General features: G+C 36.6%; 1 protein-coding gene across 7 annotated transcripts in view; it reads right to left on the reverse strand.

The window, feature by feature from the left end:
* Positions 1–12,323, reverse strand: part of CCDC73 (coiled-coil domain containing 73) — a 78,445-nt gene that overhangs the window by 59,826 nt on the left and 6,296 nt on the right. Inside the window, exon 1 of one of the 7 annotated variants that reach the window (XM_065840235.2) lies at positions 4,066–4,152. The exons of the other annotated variants lie outside the window; for them this stretch is intronic. The gene's annotated coding sequence lies outside the window, so the exon portion shown is untranslated. Of the gene's footprint in view, positions 1–4,065; positions 4,153–12,323 lie in introns of those variants that run through there. 7 annotated transcript variants of the gene reach the window in all.

Consider the following 12,323-nt stretch of genomic DNA (forward strand, 5'->3'; position numbering starts at 1 on the left):
ATGGCATAGTATGACTGAATTTTATACAACATATTATCAGTATTTAAAATTAATGAATAAATAATCACACTACAAGGGGTAAGGCTAGTTTTCTGATTATGAAAGACTAAAAGACATTTAGAGGCACTGCCCAGTTCATAAAAAGGTAATAAGCCTCACATACACATTTTCATTTTCCAAGGAAATGTCTTTTTGATACTGTTCAAATATCTGCTTTTAATGAAGAGAATCAAAACCAGATTTGAACCCATGCTTACTCAAAAAAAAAAAAAAAGGATAAATCCATAAGTACTATTACAAGTTTGTCAAGTTATAACTTACGTGTAAGTTCAGAAATCAGAAAACAAGCATTCAGCTGTACAGTGTAAGAGCCCAGAACCCATGATTATGCCAGGAAGACCTCACCAGAAAGCATTAGGAAAAAAAAAGCAAGCACACAGGCATTCATCATGTTCCAGATTCCAACCATCATGTCTGTCTCACACCTTGGTTGCATAAGCCAGGTGGGATTCCTCTCTGATAAGATAACCTAGTGGCACACAGCACCATAAAATTCAGACTTTAAGACAACTTGGTACATCGCCGATGTAGAGATGACAGACGAGAAACCTACAATAAGTTACATTGTCTAAGAACCACTGACTTACTAAGAATCCACCGTGTAAGCATTTAAGTGGGTTAACACCTATTTTACTGGATCAAGAGAGTTACAGCATCTTAAGGTTCTCGGTCTCACTTGGATTATAAAGAAAAAAAAATTGAAGACAGCACTCTCCCTAACAAAACTGGCTTTTTGTTTGTTTGTTTGTTTTCTAGCCTAGTTTCAGAGATTTTCTGTAGGTAGGGTTATTTATTTTTCAACTTTTACAGGTTTGATATTGTCTTAAATAATTTTTCAATTTAGGACTTATAGAAAAATAAGTATTTTTCATTTTCAATATAAGGTTATAATACTTCTCCTTACCACAGCTTCCAATAGGAATATTTACCAAACTTTTAGGAAAGCCAGTTACCTTTCAATACACCGGACACCACCTACATCCAACCAACACACTGGATTTGCGCACCCACAATTCATTTTTACAGGTCCAGAAGGTGAAACTCCTCTGAGCCTTGGAAAAGCCCCACTGGCAGGTACCACCACATCAGGAGCTCCTCTGTGGTTCCAAGGGTGTCCACGAGGAACATACAGCGGATACCAGGACACAACACACTCTCTTGAACGAGATGTGTTGGTTCAATTCCGTATTTTGTTCCGTTTCAAGTTGTGTCTTTCACTAATTGTTTTGGTTTTTAGCTGAGAATGGCTCCATTCACACATGCAAAGCAAACAAAGGAAATAAACTGCACATTCCACAAAAATGCAGGTTTCGGTAAAGAAAGCACTGCCTCTAGCAATTACAGAAATTATGTATCTGCACACAACAGGGTGCTATTTATCAAAAATATTTCCTTCCAAGAAGATAATCTACCATGCAACTCATATATTAAAAATACTCCTCTACAGTTCTGTTAAAAATATTAACTGCATCTATTAATTGTAATCTGTTATCATGACGATCTAAAAATCATTGTAGTATCACACCAAAAATGTATTTCCTCCAGAGTCTTCTAAAGTTTTAAAAGTTAATCGATTTTCAAAAAATGCCAAACATTTCAGTTTTCAAAAGTGTATTGCCGACCTTGTAAGACAACTGGTTTCTAAAAGCTACAATTAATACACCAGTATACCGGTTTTAATTTACAAATAATTATGTTCTTCTGGAAACTAGAATATTAAAACCCCAACTCTTTAATAAGGTTCAAATCCAGAAGAAAATAAGAATCTAACATTTGTGGGTTTATAGTCATAATATCTGAAATCAAAAAACCATTTAGAGGTAGGATGGGATAGCCTCGTGGCTTTTGAATCAGAAGATTGTATGATTTATTGGAATTTCACAGTAAATCACATAGTATTGTCAATGCAAAGTATTTCTTTTATAGGACTACTTTATACTAATTTTAATTCTAGATAAATATTTATACTAAAATGTCATAGAATCTTTTTGTACATATAAATCACATAAATCTAAGCTGGGTGAACATACACTTAATATAAGAACACCTGTCCCAGGTCAGGCAAAGGCTCCTTCTAGCTCATCAGTTCATCAATAACACACAGAAGTCCAGTGGTAACTCTCTGCTACTGAATGGGAGGGAACCGCAATTCTTCTCCTTGACCTTGCAAGTGCAGGATTTTTAAATTAGCCCAGAGCACTAATTTGGATCATGTGTTGCTTTTTATACTGTAAGAGTCAAGTACAACATCACTATCAGCATGCAATTTATGTTTTGGCAATACACCTTTGAAGACTGGTTGAACTAGACTGCTTCTTCAAGGCTTTTCTGGAGAACGTTCTCTATCTCTTTACTGATAGATTAATAATACTTTGTTATATATCAACTCTATTCACCCTTTCTCAGTCTCTTTCCTAAAATTAGAGGTGACACTTTTACTGGTTTACCTTAAAAAAACCAGGACAGAATTGTCTAGAGGGCTCATGACAGAAATTATGAAACAGACAGTGAATATAACAAATAGCTTGTTACAAAAGAAAGCAAAGATGTTGTTCTTTGTTGCCCTGAAAGCTGAAAACTTAAACTAACATTTTCCATATAGTAGATACCCCACAATTGAGCGCATTCTATTTAAGGAACAGATTTGTGAATCTGCTATTTTATGTTATTTTCCAAATAAAAAATAGTCTAGTCACATCAAGATGTCCTTATCTATGGTATTAGAAGCTTCTGGCCTAAATTCAATGGCACTTGTTTAAATTGAAGATGAGTGTAAAGATTTTCCTTCTGGAAACCATACACTTGTTCTAACGTTGCCTTTGTCAAACCCCAGGAAAGTATTGTGTCATTTGTGGGAAGGAGACCAATTTACCTCCTTGATAAAGCACAATTGTCCTTAAAAACATGTCTTAGAAGCTTTGCTGAAAAAACCCTCATTAGATACTAGTAATCTAAGACAATCTGGCTGGTGATTTATCTCCTTCAAAAATTTCATTTTTTAATAAAATCATGGGAAAAGCACTGTTAGAACCCTCAGGTTTTCTTGGTCAAGAAGTAATAAGTCTGGGTTGTCTGTTTCGTTTTTCTCATTTGACTAAATTTTTTATGTGCTATTCTGTATAACCCAACATTCCCAACTCTGTTTCAACATGTTAACGAAACCACTTTAGGGAGTACAGATAAATATAACAGCTAAGCGTGCTATATGTGTTCCCATCATATGACAACCAAAGGGAAAAAAAAGAGCGAAGCTGAACAACACATTCCTGAGAAGACCAAACTGATGACCCAGAAAGCACTTGGGAAAGTCCCTCTGAGAGTCTTTTTATTCCATCTGCAATACTTGATTTGGATGGGAAAATAGCTGTTTCAATTATCACAGTGCTCCAATACAGCTTTTTAGACCATAATCCAGTAAAGATTACTCCATCAAATGCAGAGCTGTAGCAAACATAACTTGAAGGGTGACATTTTCAAGCACATTTTGTCAGTTACTCCATAGCTTGTATTAGCTACCTGTTGATTTCTGGATGAAGCTTAAGTGATCAGAACTGCTTGTCTAAGTACTACATTGCTTGGGATCATTTTCTTCCCCCCAGTACAAGAGGATCCCTTTGGTAAGTTGAATTCTTTTAATGAAAATATATAACCTTTCAACAGCTACCCAGCTCAGGCATTTTCAAAAAAGAAAAAAAGATATTTAAAGTTTCCATATCATACAAGTTGGTTAGTAGGTCTAACAAACACAGAAATACATTTTCAGGATCTTTTTCTTCTGTAATAATAACTACATGGCATATTGCATCTGTATTTTATATGACAATACTATGGTAAGAAGACAGATAATAGAGGAATTTTTTTTCAACCACAAGGAAAAAAGATTATTAAGAAATGAGCAGGAAAAAAAAAAAACACAACAACTTAATTTCAGTTCAAACTAAGAAAAGAGGAAAACATAAGGCAGTTGCACTCTAATTAAGACTGTAAAAATGCATATCTACTTACAACTCATTTGTATGTGGAATTAAAGTCTCCTTCTCCCTAACCTTTCAATCCCATAATTTTTCAAGATTTGGTCAGCATCCTTTTACCTATTAGTATAAAGACATTAACTGTTTGAGGGATTAATAGAACTCGGGTTTACTCAAATTTTACAGCCGCAGAAAAATCTAGGGGTCTTTTAGTGAGCCAAAAAGCGGTTCCCATTCGTTTTAAACACCACACTGCCACCTACTTGACAAGCTAAAGAACTGTGCTGTCCTCGTACTTCACGAACCACAATCACAGCTAAAGCCATGGAATAAAAACGAAATCGCTTCCTGAAAACATGTTCATGCAAGGACTGAGGTATTAGAAGCAACAAAAGCTCCAAATGATTTCCTCGTCCAATAGAAGTGCCCTGGCAGTGCAAAGCAAGAGGGAACTGCAGTCCTCAGAACTCATTTGCAATATCGCTCACTCCCTGCAAACAGAGCAGATGTATTCAGGTAGAATTCCAACGTGGTAGTCGCTACTTATTTGTAGTTATAGATGTGAAATAACTATACCAAGCAGCACCATCAAGGAAGGGATCAGTCCAAAATAATATAAACATTAAACAGATTTAGACTGAGGAATGTACTGAAGAAAGCCATACCCATATGTGAGAGATCTAAAGATCTGTGAAATTTAGTTTTATCAATTAAAGAAGGCTGTCTGCTATGGAAGCATCATTCAGAACCATGTTGCACTGTGGAGCGTTTCTTACATGACAGTCTCATTACAGGGAATAAATTGCTCTCTCAGCTAAATCTAATCCAAAAGATTAGGGACATGGCAGCAGGAGGAGCAAACAATCTCCTCTGTCAGCAAGTTCAGGCACTACTGATATTTAATTTTTTTCCCAACATTTAGGAAATACCTATTTTATATTCAGAAAGAACTGATTTGCCTGAATGCTGGTTTGTGGGGTTTTTTTTCCTTCGCTTTTCTTTAAAATGTGTCTGACAAGAAGTAATACTTTTCCCTCTACAAACCATTCCTCAACACAACTTACATGAACATTATTGTAAATATTTCTGAAGCTTTATCACAGGGATTCCAAAGGAGAGGAATTATCTCAATGGGGCATAATACAATAAGAAAATTGTTTCTTTTCTGCCTGAGCATCCCAGATAATGTCAATATTAGTGAAAAAAAAAAAACAAACCTGTCTCATCATTAGAACAATTTCCTAATCCTATAGATGTGCATCCTGCTATAGGTTAGCGTAAGGATGTCTGCAGCACCAGGTCTGGAACAGCTCCCGCAGGAGGTCAGGAACGGCAGGAGAAACCAAGGAGCCACCAGTGTTCCAGGACAGTTTTGTGTCTCCTCCACACACTACAGCATCCCCAGAACTCCAGAGCAGTAGAGACTGCAGAAAACAGGTGGATGTTCTTCCCCATCTTCCCCAGTCTAATATGTGATCAACAGGCACAGGCTTTTTGCAGGACAGAAGACCAAATGAATGATGTTTCTGTAAAGATGACTTAGAGGACCATAATAACATGGCACAGTGATAAAAACTTGAATGCAAAAGGCATAAGAAATAGCAACACTTGTAATATGACACATAAATATACCGAAGACAGTATTTTTAGAGCTTTTTTCATGTTAGTCTTTACCATGAACATGAGAGACAACGTGACTGATATTTTACTAGAAATACTCAGTAAATACAGAAGTTTTAAATATCTGTTCAAATTCTTAAGTGAAAAATTAAACTTTCCTACTGAGGACAAATCTTGCAACTTGAAGTACTCTGCTGTAGGCTACACGTTTAGTTGTTTTTTTGGCTAAAAATTATCACCATGGCTATAGTGACAAGCAAGTAGCACTAGAGTGTTGGAGGAAAGTAAAGCAGAAAAAAGACCCTGGTTCCAAGCCAGGAACACATCTCTGTAGTTACCTGCAGGCTGAAACACACAAACTCAGACACAAGCAATGCAAGGGGCATAAAATAAACTGAGGGTGTCAAGGCAAGTGCAAGGAGACGCACAGGAAAAGGAGAAACTCTCAATGTACTTTTCTTCGTCCATTTGGGTACAGAACTAGACTTGGAAAAGGTGGCACTGACAGAAAAGTTGCACCTATTAACGTGTTTTCCTCACAGATCTGTAGCATGGCGAGATTGTTCTTATACCGAGAGGTAAGAGGCCTGGCTAGAAATTTAATTATTTCCAGAGTCTGGATGTGGCATTGCCTAAACAAAGACTATTAACAGCACCATGGCCTCCCAGGCCCAGTTGGAAAATTGCGCTTTGAAGCCGTGTTTCCCCACCTCTACCAGTGCAAGGGCAGGTTTTTCTCTAGCAGAACAGCCCCCACACACCACAGCAGCACACCTGGCAGGCAGCACCCAACTCACCCCACGTTTACCTGGTTCTCCGGACAGCGAGCCAGGGCTGGCCCTGCGCCTCTTCCCGCCCCGGCAGCGCCTTCCCGCCAACAGCCGTCCCCTCCTCAGGGTGGCATAGGGAGAGGCAACACACGCTTACAAGACAGTTAATTTGATAATACAGTTGATGTCATTTTGTCAGCAGTACATAAGAGTAGGATGCTTAACCCTTTGTCGTCTGAAACATAAGCCTCTCCAGGGGGGAGCTGCACTTCCAGCCCTCGGCTGCCAAGGCCCTCACACCGAGCTGCCCTCAGGGAAGGCGGGAGAGGAGCCCTGACCCTCACCACCTTCCTGGGCTTTACGCTTCAAACACTTGTAACGCTAAGTACAGAAATGCAGTTAATACACCCCTAACTATGCCCTCTTGAGACATCATGTATAAATTCACTCTTGAAGTGAATGGGACCATAAGATAATTCATTTTTTCAAAGGCGTATCTGGTAGGTTTTTTTCTTAACTTCTATACCCCACCATGTAGTTCTAAAGCACATGAGTACTTTGCCTTAAGTTTGTACCCCTTTTCCCCAAACAGGATTTTTATTTTCTTGTTTTTTTGGTTTGTTTGGTTGATTGGTTTTTCGTTTGTTTTGGTTTTTTGTTTGGTTTGTTGTAGTTGTTGTTTTGTTTGGTTGGGGTTTTTTTCATGTTTTGGTTTGGTTTTGGTTTTCCCCCCACACAATAAGTTATATTTCTCTACTTGACTTTGCTTAAACAGTGTTATTTAACTGCTACTTAAAGCACCCACAAAAACAAAGAGAAGGCAATTTGACTTTTGAGAGGTATATCACCCAGCTTTGTTGGAACACACATGAATACTTTATATCAAAATCAACATTCCTAAACCGCTCAAGTTGGTAGATATATTTTTCAAATGGGATACCTGAAACAATATCTTTGGTATTAAAACAACAAAAAAAAAAAGACAAGACTCATGATTCTCAGAACTACACTCCTAGTCTTAATATTTTCTTACAAAAAATGTAATTTCTTGGCTAGGCTGTTTCCTCAGAATATTCTTAGGTAGGACAATTCCAGTAACACTGGAAACGTGCCATGACATGGACCCTCCAAAACACTACCTGAGCCTTGTAATGGTGAATCTCTAATCAAGTAAGTCCTCATTAACCTCACTGGGTACCACCATGGTCACGCCCATGAGCTGGAGCGCTGGGTTGTCTATGTATCACAAATAGATATTTACAGACATATTACATCAAAAATCCTCAGTAACGTGTAGAGGGCTTAAGCTAGTGGAGCAGGTGAGCAGTGTTAGCTGAGATTGTATTGTCCCCATAGGTCTCCATGGTGTTTTGAGGATTGCTGGATGACTATTGGAGATACACAACAGGAATATATTATCTCTTCAGAAAGATCTGTCAGTGGATTTTCACCTTTCAGTAAAATTGACCCTTTATTTTACACAAATACTCAGTTTGACCTTCAGGTACAGAATCTTGTGTATTTAGAACTCAATCCTGCTCTCATTCCCACTGATTTCAAGATTAAAAGAGCCACATACCACAACAAGAATAGTATGTTAATACAACTTGATTAAAGATCAGATAACACAAAATGTGTTGTCCAACTCTTCTTTGCAATTTTCATAGAAAACAGTAAGAGAATTAAAACTGAAAATACTATATCCAGTAAATTCTTTTATTATAGCTCTGTTTAAAGAGCCACCACAACATTTTAAAGACGTTCATGAAGAACACCTTCAAAATTATAAGCTCTTATTTGTTACTTGTGCAGTAACCATTGTGTCAGTCTGTGACTTCACCAATCAAGTAATTCTCTGCAAAACGAAACATTCATTTTTATATTTATCTTCATATCATTCATAAATTAATGCTGAACTGTTGCATGTAAGATGCAGATATAAGAGCAAAAAAAGGGGAAAGAAAGCCATACAGCTCTGGCAAATCATAATAGCAGTATAACTTGAAAATAAACACTATAACAAAAAGGTATGCAGGAACTTACTCATAAAGGATTTACATTTAACTTGGAATGTGAGCTGAAGTCATCTAATAACTGGCTATGGGGGTTTGTTACTTTTGCTTGATCACACTGGGGAGATGCAAAAAGAAATGGGATAATCAACAGGAGAAATAAACAGGTTTCCAGTAACTATTTCATTTCCCGGACAAGGAGAACAGAACAATCTAAGTGACTTGCAGAAATATATGTTCCATCTAAGAGGAAAACAAAACACAAATCTGAAAGTAATACAGTATTTTTTTTCCACTTATTTTCCTCTCTGTGCTAAAATTCACATATAAATGTACAAAAAAAGTATTTTTTTTACTCAAGATTGTTTGCATTTCACCTGGATTACTGCCTTCAACAACATCATGACCTTCCATTAAAGCATCATTTCTGTAAATTGTATACTGCAAGTGTCTTTCAATAAAGTTCCTAGCAAATAGTCACGTCTATTTAATGTTACACATAAAACACATTTTATGGAAAGATAACATAGTCACTGTGGAATGAGTTGCTTTTTCCCACCCAAAATCCTATGATTTACTTGGCACAAACTAAAATATTTATTTGAAACAATGATTCGTGGAAATGTAACATTTTCCAAAGTACAATTTAGAAAGCATTCTTCGCAGAAGTTTTGAAATATGTAATCGAGATCTACTAGATGGGGACATAATTTGGACTGTCACCAGTAACATGAGATTTATTCCTGTCAAGGCCACAGCTGGAAGCTACAAAATGGACAGAGTGGAGGGCTGAGCTTCATACTGAAGTTCATTTAGGTATTTCCACTAATGAGCACCAGATTAGTTCATCTTGGCTGTGGCAGATGTTGCTGGAGATTCAGCACAGCACTCCAATCTTTGAAATACTTTCGGCAGCCTAAGTAGATTAACATACTAAGCAAACCTTTATCATTGCTCTAATGGTTTTCACTAGGAATTCTGATCGTTTTGATCATATAACTTCATACTTAAGAAAATCTTTTTCAAGAAACGTGGAATTTATTTTTAAAATATTTTTGCACTGTAACTTACTCTTTCAGCAATATCTTACTTGTAATGAAGCCTCTGTATAACTGGTATCTTCTAATGTAATCTCACTCTACATCCATCTTTATTGTAAATACTTAGATTAGGTCCCATGCACATTTTTAAAACATGGTGTATACTTGATAATAAAACATGCCAATCAATTGCTATGTTTCAATAAATGCCTTTTCTCTCTCAGCAGATGCTATTGCTAGACTTGACCCAAATTCAAGTAATTTATACTTAGAACTGACAATATTACTATTAATTTGAGATATTTCATAAAATAGTAGTGTGACAGTTATTTAGCAGAAGTTCTCAGGGTTTAGAGGTAGACTGGACAGTGTCAGGTTAACAGTTGGACTTGGTGATCTTAAAGGTCTTTTCCAAACAAAACGATTCTATGATTCCATAAATTGCATTTCTAGAATATAATAATTGCAGTTACATCAATTTGTGTTGTGTGGTGGGTGGCTGTTTAAGTTCCTTATGTATAAACTTACCCTTATACCAGCCAGACCAACTCTTATTGGCAGGGCACAGCCCCAGGATGGGAAAACACGCTGTTTGGGATCCCTGAAGGAGTTCAGTGGTACCTACAGCCAAGCATCCTAAATCTCGAGGTTTCTTCCAAAACTGCCACCTCCCAGAGCCCCAAGTCCTGCTGCACAAGGGGCCAGTGGGTTTGCTGGACATGCTGCAAACGTTCTTTGATTTTTAAATCCTTTCAGATTCTGTGTTCTCAAGTCTTGCCAAAAAGGCTTATGTGTTAGATGTCCTTTGTCCTTAGAGCAGCTATATTTCCATTGCTTCTCACTCTGGACATATCCCTGTTTTCCGAATTATGCCATATTCACACAGACCAAGCAACCAGTGAGGGCAAATAAAGCTCAGTTCTTCTGCTTGATGCAGAAGCAGCCCTGATCAAGAAATCCATTAAATGTACACTCACTCTTCTGCTTTTCGCTGTCAGTGGTAGTATTCACAAATCAAAGTTATGCACACAACCAACTCCTTTGCTGAACACTCTGCACCAAAACAGAAGATTAAACCCCAAAAATGTCTGCTACAAGTAACAAGTTTCAAAACCTTAATCTGAGATTTACCCTCCCACCTTTATTTATTTTTTTAATCTGAAATGCCTCCTTAAGGGGACATTAACACAACCTCATAGTCTCCTTCCTTACATTAAGGACATAAACTGTTAACACAACCTCATAGTCTCCTTCCTTACATTAAGGACATAAACTGCACTTACACTGAGTGCACTGTCAGCTACAGCCTCACTCACGCAGGGTGCGCTCTTTAAATAATAAAAATAAATCACGTTGCTGATGTATGTAAAATAAAGTCTGATCTATGACAAAGTAATTTATAGTACTGTAATTCTGAGCATTTCGCAAATATCCATTTCCAATACCTTAAAATAACTTGATGTGATTTTTTCAGTTATAAAAGTCTGCTCAAACACCTTGCTAGCATTAAAAAAATGGTATCAGATTAAAAATAATTTTTAAATAAAGAAAATATCTTTCTTCTGTATTTCACTCAAATAAAGAGGAGGATTTTTTTGACCACATAAACCCCCACAAATGCTACAAAGGTAGACAAAAACCAGCCACGACTCTTCCTTAACATTTTTTATGGTGTGGGGTGCTTAGTTGTGGTTTTTTGGTTTTGTTTTGTGGGTTTTTGTGGTTTTTTTCTTTATTTTGTGGGGTTTTTGTTGCTTGCCTTTTTTTTTTTTAATATAGGTTTTTTGTTGTTGTTTAAGGAAACTGAAACTAGCAAGTTCCATCACATTCAATGGATAATTTTATTGGGATCAGCATCAGACCTAAGATTAGCACAAACTGACATCTGAAAGACATAAAAAGACTTAAGTCTCTTTTAATTTTGTTTTCATAATTGCATTACAGAAAATAAGCTGGTGTAAGAGGTTGGGGGGGAGGGGAAGAATCAGGGACTCTTTGGCTGACTGGATGTGTTACATTAATTTCTTAATATGTGAAGGAGTGGATTACCCCTTTAACAGCAATGGAAAATTAGTTTCTTTATTTCTTCATTAAGTCTGTGGGAGGGAAATTAATTTTCTACTCTAGTTTTCAAAATTAATTGAATATATCTTTATTAAAGTGATAAATATACACAGATGCTTTTTGGTTGAAAGAATTCTCTAAATTAATCCTAAACAGACATTTTCAAATCAAGATGGTAGCACACAGTTACTTGGTTTGGTTCATTTTCTGATGTTATAAAAATATTGAAAAAAAAAAGGATCATATAAACCCAGTATAATAGTGCTGTCTATAGAAAAAAACACTGAAAACAATTTCATAAAGAAATTTTTGTAGTATTACTTAAATAGCGTATTTTTAGTATTCATTTCTTTGCACTCTGACTGTATTTTTTTGTATCCATGTTCTTGCAGCTTGTGACATGCCCCTAAGTGTCTATGCTGTCATACATATAGACATAAGCATCAAAAAATGGGGGGGTTTGATTGCTCTAACAAGAAACCATCGTTTTCAAAAGCATCATCCACTTAGTTTGAAGAATGAGGCAAAGTACGTTGAGGTGTCTAGAGATCTTCATGTGTGCATTGGTCCTTAGAGGAACTTACAAGACATCTCAAAAGTTACTCACTTCCTATACATTCAGCGTTTTCATATCTGTTTGCATTGTGTGTGTATTTCACACGGTGTACTTCCACCATTGCATCATTAGATTCCTTTATTTACATTCTTTAGTACTCTTTTATGCAAAGTTAACCACCTTAAAGTCCCAACAGTACCTTTATTTAGCCTGGTATTTCATAAATAACC

Source organism: Patagioenas fasciata, chromosome 5, assembly GCF_037038585.1.
Source record: "Patagioenas fasciata isolate bPatFas1 chromosome 5, bPatFas1.hap1, whole genome shotgun sequence".
NCBI classification, from domain to species: Eukaryota; Metazoa; Chordata; class Aves; order Columbiformes; family Columbidae; genus Patagioenas; species Patagioenas fasciata.